The 13,753-nt window shown below is 49.5% G+C and overlaps 1 long non-coding RNA gene across 1 annotated transcript; it reads left to right on the top strand.

The window, feature by feature from the left end:
* The first annotated feature begins 7,556 nt into the window (after positions 1-7,556).
* LOC306812949 lies at positions 7,557-8,176 on the top strand. The gene is made up of 2 exons (XR_013776920.1): positions 7,557-7,916; positions 7,988-8,176. It is a non-coding gene; the product is annotated as an uncharacterized lncRNA (long non-coding RNA).
* The last annotated feature ends 5,577 nt before the right edge of the window (positions 8,177-13,753 follow it).

Raw genomic sequence — 13,753 nt, 5'->3', positions numbered from 1 at the left:
ATGCTGCTGGAGGCCAAGGGTCAGGGGTCCCTCAGGGGTCACTCACTGGTTACTCAGGGGTCACTCAGTTGTCGCTCATTGGTCACTCTGGAGTCATTGGTCACTTAGGGGTCACTCATTGGTAACTCAGGGGTCACCCAGGTCACTCAGCAGTGACTACTTGTTCACTTTGTGGTCCCTTTATTGGTCACTCGCTGGTCTCTCAGTGGTCACTCACTCGTCACTCACAGGTCACTCAGGGTCACTCACTGGTCACTCTTTGGTCATTCAGGAGTCACTCACTGGTGACTCACAGGTCACTCAGAATTCTGGGAATTCTGAGCCCAGAACTGGGATTTTTAGCACTAAAAATTTTGGAACATTGGGTCTACCCATTGAAGTCAATGGGGATTGAAGGACACCAGATCTACCCCACTGAAGTCATTTGGGGATTTAGGGACACCTGGTCTATCCATTTGTCCAAGTTTAGGACAAATTTGGGGAAAAAGAGCTCCAAAGGGCCCCCGCCCCCCTTTTTCTTTTTCACAATTCCTTCCTTCACTGAGCTCAGAAAGAATTGTTCTTCAGGTGAAAATGGAAAAAACTTTTTTATTAACAAAAATACAAAAGAAATACTCCCCAACCCAAACCCAGATGAGACGAACCCAGCCGGTCCTCGCCGGGGAGAGCGGCAGAGCCTCCCAAGCCGACCTCCAGCAGTGGTTCCCTAAGTCCAGATCCTCGTCCTCCGGAGTCGGTGCAAATCCCTGGAGCAGGGAGAAGGGAGAGAGGGGGAGGGGCAGCCGGGAGCAGGCCAAAGCAAGCCCAAGACAAGCCAAAGCGAGCCCAAGACAAGCAAAAGCAAACCCAAGACAAGCCAAAACAGGGGCACAGGCAAAACAGCTGGGGGAAAGGGGAAAAAAAACAGCCAAAGCAGCCAGGGGAGGGGGTTGCAGCTGAGCAGACGGCCAGAGCAAGACACAGCCCACAACCGAAGCGCAGCAAGAGAGAGCCGGAAAACACCAGCCTAGATAAAACAGCCCGAGGGAAGGACCAGCAGCTGCACAGGGGAAGCAAGGAGAGGAGCCAGTCCAAACATCAGCCCATAACACCATTAATAGGGCTTGATGGGGAGAGGTTGCTGATTAAACTGGGAGCGCTGGGACTGGCTGAGGGGGAGCACTGGGCAAGAAACTGGAACTGGAAGCACTGGAAGGGAGGAAAGGGGGAAACTGGGCAAACTGGTAACACTGGGAGGGCAAACTAGTCAAACTGGGAGCTATTCCCGGAAGCACTGGGAATGGCTAAGGGGGTGGGGGAGGGCCACTGGGGTTGCTGGGAGCACTGGGTCATAACTGGGAGCTCTGGGAGGAATTAGTGAAGATAATTGGAGATAAACAAGACTCCAGGTCTACCCCATTGAAGTCAGTGGGGATTTAGGGACACTGGGTCTACCCTGTCAAAGCAATGGGGATTTAGGGACACCAGTTTTGGGGGCCCACCAGGGTTTTGGGTGATCCAGGTGTCCAAAGGATACCCAGGTATATCCAGGTGATTTTTGGGGTGATCCAAGATCTTTTATGGGTACCGATGAATGTGGGCGCAGATGACTCTCGGCAGCAGAGGGGCTGTCGGGGTGGCACCCCAACATGCAGGGAGCACCCCAGAACTCCAGATGAGGGTCCCAGGGGTGGGTGGGAGTCCTGAGTTACCTCGGGAGAGGATGCAGCGCAGGTACACCCAGATGCTTTGGTCTGTGTAGTCGGTGAAGACAGTGTTCTGCACCCACTCCAGCTCTGGGCAGGGCAAAGGTGGTGCTCCAAAATCTCATGGGGGCAGCAGGGGACATCACAATATCTTCACCCAGATGTGAAGGAGTTCAAATCTACTCATGAAAGCCAGTAAGGGTATAGGGACACCAGGTTCAACCCAACAGAGCCCTCCAAATTTGGGTGAGGGAGGGGATGGAAAATTTTGGGGATCCGGCGAAATTGTGGGAATGTTTATGGGAAATCCCTCACCTTCCTTCAGCCATTCAGGAGGCAGTGCCCCAGCTTCACACTTACCAGAGTTCCTGGCAGGCATCAACAGCCAAAGGCAGTGGTGCCAGGCCGAGAAGTTGGAGAAGTTGAGGCTCAGCAGGGCCCCAGCAAAGGCCAACTTGGCCTCGGGGTCCTGCCCAGTCGGCAGTGACTGCCAGTGTTCCCAGGCATGGACTGGGAGGGCACCAGTATAAACCAGTAAGCACTGGGAGCCACCCCTGAGCTTCTGAGGCCCTTGGCAGCAGCTCCCAGTATAAACCAGTAAGGCCTCATGCACCCAAATCCATTCCCAGTGTAGTCTTCGGGCTCCCAGTGCGGTCTTGGGGTTCCCAGGTTTATACTGAGAGGGCACCAATATAAACCAGTAAGCACTGGGAGCTGCCCATGAGGCCCGTGGTGGCAGCTCCCAGTATCAACCAGTAAGGGTTGATGCAACCAAAGCCTCTCCCAGTATGGTCTAGAGACTCCCAGTGTAGTCTAGTGAGATGGGGAAGAAATACAGTTTTGAAAATTCCTAATTTTAGAAGCTGATAATATGTTTAAACAGGCAGAGGGGAAATAGAGCACATAGCAGAAGCAGTATGTAACAAAGCACACAGGAACTTAGTTGCCAGGAAAAAACCATTAAGATAAGGTACATTGTGAAGATTCAGCAAAGCAAGACCTAGCTATTGTACAAACCTGACACAGCAGAAACCCGTGCTTTCAGAAACCAGCCAGGAGCGGATGGGTGGTTTTGAGCAGGACAAGCTGACCTGAGGGGGAGCCTCACCTCCACTGCACCTGCCCAGAACCAGAGGTCAAGGAGTGATCACCAAAGAAGACATGTGGCCTCATTTCAAAGACCACTGAACACAACATCAGGAGGTGTGGCAGCTGATTATAATACCAAGGGAGAGAAGGCAGAGATGGCTGGGCTGGGCAGGGAGGTGTGGGCTTGTGGGATCAATGTGTATTTATACCTGGAACCTGTCTTGACCAGGGACGCATGGTTTGGAGGAGATATCCCCCCGTGTGTCCCAGCTGGCAATACAACATACTCTGTACAGTTTTAGCTGTCAAGTCCTCATCCCCAAAATCACTGGGGAGTGTGGAGCAAGGTTGTCCACACTGGGTCAGATCTCAAATCACAGCTTCTGTGACCAGGATAGGCCTCCTTAAGAGACACTCTGGATCAATACCAGGCACTGAGCTGCAATCACCTGTGCTCCAAAGAGAGCAGCAATAAAAGACACTCTTTAAAGTAGGAATGCCTATTTCTTAGAAGCTCTTTGAAATATTTCTCCATGACTACAGCAGGAAACCTTCCGAATGAACTGCATCAAAGCAGAGGGAAATCAAGGCAGAGCCATGCTTGGTCAGGACTTGCTTGATCCCACTGTGGTGCATTTGGTGCTGAGCCCTGGAACCTCAGGGCCGGAGAGGAGGTTGCACAAACCTTTCCAGGAGTCCCAGTCAGAGGAAAACCCAAAGTGTCTCAAAGCATTAATGGGTCCCACTGAGGTCCATCCCCAACACAGACTCCTCATGGAGTCCTTGGAGGACAGAATTGGAGGCCAGGATTGCACAAAAACCTCTCAGAGACCCCAAGGCAAAAGCAAAACCCAAAGTCCTCTGAAAAACCTGCAGTCCCTGGGAGCATAAGGAGCCCCCCAGGGCCATTCCTGACCAAGGACTCAGCCCAGCAGATCCCTGAGGCCACTGGGATGTGAGGGGATGCTGATGGCAGGACAAAGGGTGACAGTGCCCAGCCTTGCTGGGGCTGAGCCAGGAGGCTCCAGTGCCTCAGGACAAAGTGTCTCCTCAGAGCCCTTGGTGGCGCAGACCCTGCTGTGCCCCAGGGCACCAAGACTTGGCTTCTCTTTGCCCCCATCTGTCATCTCTGCCTCCGACTTCCTGCTCTAACTGGAACCTGGGGACAATTTCTCAGTTGGGTCCCTCAGTGGAAACCATGAATGGTATCAAGAAACTTTGGAGTTGAATTATGACTGACTTCTTGAGAGATTTCCTATCAAACCATGGCTGTGCCTTGATTTCTCTCTGGTCTGGTGCAGTTCATCAGGAAGGTTTCCAACTCCAGTTATGGAGAAATATTTCAAAGAGATTCTTAGAAATATCCATTCCGATTTTAAAGGCTGTTTTCTATTGTTGTTCTCTTTAGGGCACAGATGATTGCAGCATTCTGTGGTTGATATGGGTGTCATGATAACTGTGAGAAGTTCAAGTTTCCTTGGAAACACTGGGGAGGACTGGGACATACTGGGGAATATAGAGAAGGCTGGGAGGGAATCTGGGTGGGCTGGGATGGACTGTGGGGGTACACAGAGACAGACTGGAACATACCAGGACATACTGGGAATGATACTGAGCTATACTGGGGCAAACTGGGGATACTGTGAGTGAAACTGGAGGATACTGGGACAAACTGGGAACACTGTGGGGCATTGGGGCATACTATTAATAATACTGGGGGGAAACTGAAATGGAATAGGGTTGAACTAAGGTTTACTGGAAGGGCCTGGACAGGCACTGGGTTTGTTCTGGGCTGTGCTGGGGATGAACTGGGCTATAATGCAAGGGATTGGAGGGGAAGTGGGGATGTATGGGGTTGTCCTGGGGATGAAGCAGGCGGTATTGGGAAGGACTGGAAGAACACTGGGGCTGTATGCGGTTGTATTGGGGATGAACTGGCTGGTACAGGGATATACTGGAGGAGGTGAATGGACTGCTCCCGCCTCCACCCATCACCCCCAGCAGCCAATCAACGCCGGGGATCAGGGATGCGGGGGCAGCGCCTGGTGTATTTTCTCTTTGCCTACAACTGCCATCATGCCCTGCGGCGGACTGAGCCCCATTGGAGTTGGGACTACAACGCCCATCATGCCCCGTGCCCCACAGAACACCGGTATCTGCCTTCCACATGTCCCATAAGTGCCCCCTCAGCGCCCCAAAGCATCGCCTAATCCCCTGAATGCTCCCAGCCCCATAGATTCCTGTTACAGCCACTTCTAGGAATTCATCTCCTCTCATCCCCGAGGGCTTCAGAGTCCCTCATAACACATTTCCTCCCCTAAAACTCATACCAGGCCCTAAAGGGCCCGGTTGTAGCTCCCCATGCTCCCCCCAAGTGCTCCCCAACCATCTACATTCCTCCCGAGGACCTCAAGTCACGGCTGTGACACAAAAGTGTCCCCTAGTTGCCTTCCAGAACCCCAAAACACCCTGTTCAAGCTAATTCCGGGACTACAGCTCCCATCCTGCTCTGTGGCTCCTGTAGCGTGCCATTCCAGCCACGACTTCATCTCCCATCATGCCTCGCACCACACCGAGAGACATTGTAGCTGAGCCTGCAACTCCCGTGATGCTCCGCGGCTCCATGAAACCGTATTCTACCCACGCCTACAACTCCCATCACCCCCTGCGCCACAGAGAGCTCTGTTAGAACCCCCCCCAAGTGCCCACGCAGACCCCGAAGGGCCCCAGATTTCCCTCCCTGATCTCCAAGTGTATCCTTGGATCCCAAAGAGCTTTCCCGGACCCCGAAGTGTCCATCAGAATCCCTCAGCTCCCTGCCCACTGCCCACCCAGCTCCCCAAAGTGTCCTTCAGACCCTCAAGTTCCCTCTAAATTCCTTTCCCAGACCCAAAACTGCCCCACATGTGCCCCAGAACTGTCTCCATGGACCCCAAGGTGGTTTGTTTTACCCTGAGAAAATTTAAATAAAGATGACAAACGGACTAAAAATAGGACTAATTATCATAAAAGGGAGAAATCAATAGCCAGTAGTGGTCAATTAATGAATGAAGGGGATTGTGTTGCTAAGAATCAATGACCAATAATTTTTCTGGTTGCTAAAAATGTATGGGGTTTTTACTATAAATATAAAAATAAGCATAAAAATATTAATATAAAAAGGAAATATGTATTTATGTTTTATTATTTATTTATTTTTTTTTTTTTTTTTTTTATGCTTTACGATGTCAGTCCAAGATGGGCAATGTCAGATGTGTTCAACTGAGAAAGACAAATCCTCTCCACACCCCTCGGCAGCTCCAGCTGCTTGGCCACAGTGTATTTAATCTTAGTTTTATATGAAATGTGGTCATTCGTAACAACCTGGACTTCTTCTAATGACTTCTTCTGGAGAAGTGAAGACTGCTGTGGGATTGAGGAGGGGCCAGGACATCAGCTACTGTGGCACACAGTCTTGGTCACACATCCCACCTCAAGCTGCTGCCACTGGAACCCCTCAGCCTCCCTCTGCTCAGCCCCAGAGGGTGACCGAGTCCACTGGTCAGGAGCTTCCAGGGGCTTGGTTTAAGCCTTTCCCAGAAATGGCTTTCCCTTGTAATACTTTTGTTGGAAATTGGAGAAAGATCTGTAGGAAGCCTGCCTGCATCCTGCTAAGGGGTCTCCTCGTGCTACGGAAACACTTCAGCAGCACACAGGGTGCTGCTGGTTAACTCCAGGCTAGAAGCAGCAGTTTCTAGGCTGGATGGGGCAGCCGAGGAGGCAGGAACAGCCACACGATGGCATTGTCTGCTGCAGAGAGAGACTGAGCTTCCTGCAGCTCAGGAAACCGTGCAGAACTTCCCCGGGGCCAAGCGCGGCGTGAGCTCCTCGCACTCTGCTCAGGATAAGCTGGTACTGCCACTAGAGCTAATCCTCTGCCAGTGGCTTTCTCCTGGTGGAGGAATCTCTCTGCTCCCAGCTCCTGGCTCTGAGGTGCTGGAGCAGAACAATCAGAGCCTCCTCTTGCGCTGCAGAGCTGGATCAGGGGTGTCGTGTTCCACTGAGGGACACTGCCAGCAGCTCTTTTAAAATTAGATGGTCAGGAATGAAATTACCCTGACCAAGAAAAACTTTTATTGGTAACAAAAAAGCAAAATTAAAATAGGAGTGACTCTACTAAAGAGAGCAAGATGCAGCAAGAAGAAGGAAAATGGGAAAGGAATTGGCAGGTGGAGAGAGAGAGAGAGAGAGAAAGAGAGACCGGGCTCAGAGGCGGGCAGGGAGGCTCAGGGACGCAGGGACACAGGACACATGTGAGGGTGAGCAAGATGCAGCGAGGGCCTCAGCAGGCTGGGGTCACAGCAGGGACACAAGACACAAAAGGCCTGCAGACTCAAAAAGCCAGGCTCAAAGCCCCCCCTAAAAGCAATAAGCCTCCAAAGCCCCCCACTCAAAAAGCAAGTTTTGAAAAAATCCACAGCTTATGGTGCAGTCACTTTGTAAGCCCCTGGCCCCTCCCAAAGCCTGCCTGCTGACAGGAGACCATTGCCCAGTGCATTGTCCCACTGCAGTCCATGGGCAGAGACCATTTACTGTCTGTGCCACTCTTTCCCAGTTCAAAGCCTCACTTGTCTCTTGTTTGAATGATTCAAAAGTACATCCTCCCTTTTAACTTCACTTGTTCCCTTGCTGGTGTTGCTCACCAGCAGCAGGGGATGTGATCACTGTAACTGTCCATGAGAATCTTGGCTGGAATTCTTGGTCAGTTCCCTCTAGAACTGGGCAAGACTTGGCTCTGTATTTATTTGAGAAGGGCTGTGGTGCCCTGTTCATGTCTGCCTGCTCACCCAGGAGCTGTCTGGTGGTTGTGCTGTGCAGTTGTTGCTGTGCAGCTTTCCAAGTCTCCTGCAGCCCCCAGGCTCTGTAGCCCTGATGCTGGAGAATGACTGCAGGCAGTGTGTTCTGTGTCCCTGACGCTTCTGGCCCACAGCACCTCAGAGAGTGACCACAGAACAGCCTTCTTGGCTGTCCTAAAGGCATGTTTTATTTGGATAGGGCACACACTTTCCAAAGGAACTCACAAACCTTTTTGAACAGCTTCACATGGATTTCTCTTCTGATGTGCTTGCTTCCCATGAGCTGATACCAGATTCTTTTCTTTAGGTGAGTCTGTAGGGCACTGCCTTTTGTCTCCTTTTCTTCATGTTCCTACCCACGCTTCTTTCTCTAAATAGAGAAGGTTCAACACCTTTGCTGCTGCCACCACCTTGCTAAAAGAAGAGAAATATCCTGCAATGTTGACTTTCTGGACCACTCTTCACCTTTTCTAGCATGTAATTGCTTCTCTTTAACTTGATTAACCCAACAGTAAATTTATCTTTTCTAAACTGGAGAAATGAAATCCTCAAATTCAAGATTTGAAAAATTAAAGATTTGAAAGCAGCGTAAGCCTCTTCCATCTTCCCTCTAAGGGGGTGACTTCAAGGTGATCAGAGATCCAAGCTCTTAGTGCAGAAATTCTTTTTGGCCTACGCATGCTCGACAATCCCACTGATTTCAAGGTTGCTGAGGAAACTTGGGTGATATTCAGCAGAAAGAATTGTGATGCTGCAGCTCAACCAAGATGGTGTTTGGGTCTGATTTAGTAACACTATCCCCCTTCTCCAGCTGAGATCCCAGATACTAGTCAGCATCTCCACATTTAAAGAGAGAGGCTGGCTCGGTACCTACCATGAAAGGACATTGCTAAGCTCATGCTTAAAATATGAACCCGTAAGGCTTCTGTATCTTTTTCTTATATTGAGGGGGATGGGAGGAATCTCTTTTTATAGTGCAGAACACCACTTTCCCTTGAGACCTCCATTTCCTTTGTCCTGACTTCACTTCCCCTGTTACTTCTTCCTTTCATTTTTGACTGTAGATGTAAATTGCCTTTTGAATTATTTCTTCAAAGAGTAAGGCAAATGCCAGCACTTGTACTGTGTTTTTACAAAGACACTCATGCCGAATTTCAAACTCTCGCTTCAAATGGTTTCCAATTTAATTCAAATCATCTGATAAATTGACCAGCTAGACTTTAGATACAGAATTACCTCAAATGAAGGGGAAATCAAACTGCGTGCTCAGGATGTAGTTATGGCCCTTCCATTTTACCCTGAAAGAAAAAAGATTTTTTCCAGAGAGTCCAAGTTTTCTTGCAGGTTTTCTTACACTGGATAAAAAAATCAAGCAAACGGTAACTTACATGAGTATCCAAGTATGTTATGGCATACAGGGAGATAGCAGGTATGATCTAAACTTCCACAGAGGAAGATCATTTCATGAGGACTTTCAAGCCTCTACTGATGTCTCAAAAAGACAGAAATTCTTAAAACGTGCAGAGATCACAGTCAGGCAATGCCAGGACATTGTGGCAGTGAGCAGTTCCATTTACACCCCCTAACTGGGACTTCAAAGTCTCACGTGGCCAGGTTCTGATGTTCACCTTTAAATACCTTCCCTGATCACCTGTTCATGCTACTCACAACTTACCAACACTCTAATCCATCTGCACAATTTCTAGAGGGAGAAGAATAAGAGCGCTGCCCTTGTACAAGATGCATTGTCTGTCTTGCATCTGCAGCTTTTCATCTGCTTGCAGCCCATGATGCTGGATGTAGGCGAGGAAGTTAATCTCTGCATCCAGTTTAACCCAGCTTCTGAGAAAGATTTGCACAGCCGGGTGGCAGAGAGGGTGCTCAGAATGTGCTTCATGGAGCAGACCACTGTTCGGGGAGAAGTCTACTTCCCCAGCCTCGATCTGGAGTCTGAGTTCATGGACTTTGGTTGCATCATCAATGACACCAAGCAAGAGCTGGACATGGAGATGACCAACTGCGGCCCAATTGCTGCCCAGTACCACTGGTCACTGCTGACAGACCGCCAGCTGAACACCATAAGGTGTGTGCATCATCCCTGTGCTGCTCCAGCATGGACCTGCTCCAGCCTGGTTTTGCAGTGGCTGTTCCTGAGCTCACCATATCAGCACCTGGCCAGGGGCTGAGGAGCTGCTCTTGCAGGCATCTCTCTCTCCTACTACAAGTCCATGATCATAGGTATGTTATTTTCCAGGTTCAAGCCTTCACCACCTAAGTTCAAGCACCAGTCATCCAAGAAGGAGGGAGAGTTTCTAAGGAGATACTGAAAGTGTGTAGAAGCTGACCAAAACCCTCAAAACAGTACAGATCTCTGCCCAGAAGCCAGCAGATGCAGAGGACTCCCTGGCAACAGAGGTAGATTTTCTTGTGCACCTACTGCTTGCATTGTCTCCTCAGCTTGCACAGTTTTTCTGAATCGGGAGAAACAAAGCTGGATAGATGCAAAGAATAGTGTGGCTGAATGTTTTCAGATAGAAGCATAAAAGCAATCATCTTTATTTCCCAGTTGCTGCCATGTATGCATAAGTAAACCAGGGAAATCCAAGTGGCCATCCTTTGAAGGGACTTTTAGAGATTGTGTAGTTTCCACCCTCCCTGCCTGACTGCTGTGGACACCCAGTTCCCTCAGGCAAGTTTGATGCAGGAAGTACAGATGGAGCCCAGGTCTCATTTGTGGGTGGGCTTGGAGCCACACTTGACTGATGGCAGGGACATTTTCACACTTGGTTTGTGCCCAGGTCCCTTTTCAGCTGCTTCTGGTGTGGTGAGGTGGTGGAGCCTGCAGCAGAGGGATCTTGCTCAGAGCAGCCAGCTGGTGACTGCAGCCCATGGTGCTTGTTTTCCAGGTGCTGCCATGCCCTGCTGTGGAGCTTCAGGGGCCGGTGAGGAAGCGAGCCTGGCGTCGGTTTCCAGAGGTGGAACACCCCACGCCTGGCATGCAGGAGGTGAGTCGGAATTTGTCTCCCGTCCAAGTTCCCAATGTGGAAAGTGGTTTTGTAGCCCCACTCTCACTGGTGGCCCTCAGCATTGGCCACAGAGGGGCCTCACATCCCTCCAAGCCCATCAGAAAGTGCTGCTGAAGCAGCTGGTCACTGGAGAGGCCTTGGGGGCAGTTTTGTAGGGCTGTCCCAGGATGCTCCCTGTGCAGCTCCTGTGCAGGGCATTGCTCCCATTGACCTCATCAGGTGGTCAACAGGAAACTTTGGTGGGAAATTTTGGCTGTAGCTGCTTGAGAGAGCAGCACGTAAATCAAAGAGAAAAGGAAAAGCTTCAGAAGTCAGATGAGCCTTCCCCCAGCTCCAAGGGCTCCCAACTCCAAGTGTCCTGTTCTTCTGGGGGTAGTGAGAAGTGTTTGCAAAGACTGGTTCTCAGCAGGGAGAATTTCTTGCTGCAGTGAGACATTCCAGTTTACTTTAATGTACTGTATATTCATGGATAAGTGATAATGGGAGAAGATTTTCCCCATGGTCCCTGCAGTGGTCAGTGGCACGGACACAGGATGAGATTAGGGTGATTCTGGCTGTGTTTGGAGAACAGGCCCCTCCAGCTATGACTGTGCTTTACTCCAAGGCACAGCTGCTCTTCTACATCCATTTGCACACTCAGCACCTCGATCTCTCCCCACCTAGGTTTTTGATGTGCGGCCCCTGTGAGGTGAGCTGCAGCCGGGAGAGAGCCACACGATCACCTTCAGCTTCTTCAGCCACGCCAACATCGTCGCCCATGTCACGGTGCTGTGCCACGTGCAGGGAGGCCCCACCTACCAGGTAGTGGTGGCTGGGGAGGCTTCGCCCCTGGCTACCAACTGGATGTGAAAGATATGGACTGAGGGCCTCAGGTAGCACAGGCTTCTCCTGGCACAGCTCCTTGTCTTGGAATCATGGCCACTGGGTTCCTGCCCACCTCAATCCCAGGCTCTCTCCCCTTCTCAGCTCCTTTGTTTGCTCTAGGGCTCGAAAACAACCTTTGAGAGATATTTCCAGCATCCAAGCTGATTTAAACTGGCCATCTCCACCTTCCCTGAGAGTCAAGCACACGCCCCCTTCAACAAAATGACTCCATTTTATCCCCTTTGCACCCGGCCAGATCAGTCCCTGTCTCCTCTCCCCTTGGATGGCTCCTGGGGAACTCACATTCTCTCCCAACCGCCAGCCTTTCTGTTCCTTCTCCTCTCATCCTACTTCCTTTTGGTCAGGTCTTCAAGCCCATCCCTCTCCCAGCTCACAGCAACACCCAACAAACCAACCTGAACAAATCCAAACAATCCAAACAACAACACAGAGAACCAACAACTTCCATTCTTTAGCTCAATAACCTTTTGCCTTCATCTCACACACCTCATCTGCCATCTCCTTTGTTTCTCCTGGTTACCCCTCAGAGTGCAGAGGACCTGGTCCCCTGCTTCATTTCTTACTGCTCTTGCCCTTGAATGTTTTTACCACCTCTCTGTAGTGGAACCAGTGAACTTTGTGATTTCCAAATGGTCTTATTCATGACAGCCCCCATTTATTTTTGTTATTGGTGTATGATTCTATTAAGCATTTCTCTCCTGTTCTGGAATACAGACGTTAAGCAGAAAAAATTGTTATTTAAAAAAACAAAAAAACAAGTTTGCCTATTTCTATACCTGTATGATGGGAATGATGTGGTTTCTTCTGCAGTGCTGATGATGACCTTGTGAAATCAGATGAGGATAAAGAAACCAAATAATCCAAATATTCTTCAGAAGACAAAGCTTGAGAAGTTCAGTCCTGAAACTCTTTCAAAACTGGGAAGCTCTACATGAGGAAGTTTTTTTATGCTAAGCCAGTGGATGCTTTGACATGTGACAACATGGAAATTCACTTACTCTGAAGTACTCAATGAATGAACTGAAGAACCTACCGTGTGATAAGAACCTTGAGGATTGGCATTGGCATACTTTGTTTACCAATAAAGCAGGGAAGAGAATGTCTTATGTGAAGAAATCTGTGAATGCTGAGCTTTCTAGCCAGGCATGGTGCAAATTACATGAGATCCTGTGCAGTCTTCCTCTTCTTCCAGATGAAGCTTTTAGGGACAGAGAACTGGATTCTGTCCACCTCTGTGAAGTACCTGGAGCTTTTATAGCCAGCCTTAACCATTACTTGAAGTCCCACCATGTCCCTTGCCACTGGAAGTGGTTGGCTAATACTCTAAACCCATATCATGAAGCCCATGACACCCTTGTGATGATCATTGACAATGATCTCATAGCAAATGCGTTACCTTGGTGGTACTTTGGCCCAGATAACCCTGGGGATTGTGGCAGACTCGTAGAGAGAGGACTTTTGGTCCAGTGTGAGGTGTATGATTATGTGGATCACTATGACTAAAGTTGTGGCTAACTCAGTACCTAAATACTGTCATGCAGTACAAAATATAAGCAGGTCTAAAGGGCTATAATATAAGCAGGTTTGGTTAGAAATACAGATTTACAGTCTTTGGCACTTCAGAGCTCACAGTGAAAAAGCACCAAAGCACCTATGGAGCTACTTCAGGATTTTTTCTCCGGACATGACTGGATCTTAGTTGGATCTGCAGACACAAGCAGCAGAAAGCCTGCTGGGGCATGCAAGGAGCCCAAGTGACACAGGGGGAGGGTGATACAAGCCTTTCAGCACTTGCTGCTTGCCAGGTGGAAGGCTTGGCTTGATGCTGCAGCTCTTCCTCTACCTTCTGGATATTTTCCCATCAATCATGGGATTTCAAACGCCAGAAGAGCAGCCTCCATGAGGTGCACTCCCAAAGACAAAGGTGTTCTAAAGTGAAAACTACTGCTCTAACTTCTGCCATTTTGTTTCTGAGTTTAACAAGAGGAGCATCCCCGCAGGCACCCATTTTTGCAAGCTCTCTGGCTCCACACTAACTGCAGACATGTCAGCTGTGCCAAGGAATGGGGATTTCTAGCTGTGATCACTTGCTTGTCAGATTGTGCTCTTGGGGTAATCGATTTCTTGACTCCAATGTATAGTGCTCTATCTTGACTTGGGGTTACAGTGTATTCAGTATTGAGCATTCAGTCATTAAATGTTCAGAGGCTCTTCCTGTGTGTCATCAGCCTCC

Source organism: Erithacus rubecula, assembly GCF_903797595.1.
Source record: "Erithacus rubecula genome assembly, chromosome: 27".
In the NCBI taxonomy this organism is placed as follows: Eukaryota; Metazoa; Chordata; class Aves; order Passeriformes; family Muscicapidae; genus Erithacus; species Erithacus rubecula.
The sequence above is the reverse complement of the archived record's forward strand: the minus strand, read 5'-3'. Positions and strand labels throughout refer to the sequence as shown.